Consider the following 1,253-nt stretch of genomic DNA (forward strand, 5'->3'; position numbering starts at 1 on the left):
TTTTGCAATGCCTGTTGTATGGGTAAAGCTCACAAATTACATGCTCCTTTGTCTTCTACTGTTTACAATAAATCTTTTGACCTTGTGTTTGTTGACTTGTGGGGACCTGCACCTCAGTATTCATATTCGGGTTTTAGATATTACTTTACAATAGTAGATGCTCACTCTAGGTTCACTTGGATGTTTCTTATGAAACAAAAATCTGATACTTTGTCTATGTTTCAAGTGTTCTTGCAATGGGTCAAAACTCAATTTAATACAACCATTAAGGCTGTTCAGAGTGACTTTGGTGGTGAATTTAGACCATTCACCACCTATCTTCAGTCCTTAGGCATACAACATAGGTTGTCTTGCCCTCACACAAATCATCAGCAGGGTACCGTGGAAAGGAAGCATCGGCATATCGTTGAGACAGGATTAACTCTTTTATCTCATGCTAAACTTCCCGTGAGCTATTGGGAATTTGCCTTCACTGTTGCTGTGTATCTAATTAATAGAAACCCTACACCTACTTTACAACATCAATCCCCTTACCAGAAACTGTTTGGCACTATTCCTGATTACAAGTTTCTTAAAGTCTTTGGGTGTTCTTGTTTTCCTCTACTTAGACCCTACAACAAAAATAAACTTGAACCTAGGAGTACTGAGTGTGTTTTCTTGGGTTATTCTCCTAATCACAAAGGTTATAAATGTTTGTCTTCAGATGGGAGGCTTTATATTTCGAAGGATGTCATTTTTAATGAACAATCCTTTCTCTTTCATGATAACTCTCTTTTTGTTCATAATGACCTAACTGTTTTGTCTCCTTCCATCAATTCCATCATTCCTTCACCTCCTACATCAATTTTCTTACCTCCTACCCCTGCTTCATCCACTGATATCCCTTCAACCTCTGTCCCCTTGTCCACCTCCATGTCTTCCCCTTTGTTCTCTAGTCCTGCAAATACTACCATACATGAGTTTGACTCCAGGAATACATCCTCTTCCACTGATTTGTTACTTAATCACTTGCCATCTTCATCTACTCACCCCATGCAGACAAGGTCTAAATCTGGAATTTTTAAAACTATAGTCCCTAGTGTTTTCCTCACTCAATGTGAACCTGTTAGTGCCAAATCTGCTCTTGCTGATCCTGTTTGGAAGCAAGCTATGCAAGAAGAGTACAATGCTCTTCTTGCTTTAGGAACTTGGTCTCTAGTTCCTTTACCTCCTGGTAAACATGCCATTGGATGTAAATGAGTTTTTCGCATTAA

General features: G+C 38.9%; 2 protein-coding genes across 2 annotated transcripts in view; both read left to right on the top strand.

Moving 5' to 3' along the window:
* The window catches only part of LOC109325555 (K(+) efflux antiporter 5-like), an 18,740-nt gene that overhangs the window by 5,525 nt on the left and 11,962 nt on the right, over positions 1 to 1,253 (top strand). The window lies entirely within an intron of this gene.
* Positions 1 to 1,253, top strand: part of LOC109325554 (65-kDa microtubule-associated protein 3-like) — a 22,884-nt gene that overhangs the window by 957 nt on the left and 20,674 nt on the right. The gene's annotated exons all lie outside the window — the stretch shown is intronic.

Source organism: Lupinus angustifolius, chromosome LG13 (genome assembly GCF_001865875.1).
Source record: "Lupinus angustifolius cultivar Tanjil chromosome LG13, LupAngTanjil_v1.0, whole genome shotgun sequence".
In the NCBI taxonomy this organism is placed as follows: Eukaryota; Viridiplantae; Streptophyta; class Magnoliopsida; order Fabales; family Fabaceae; genus Lupinus; species Lupinus angustifolius.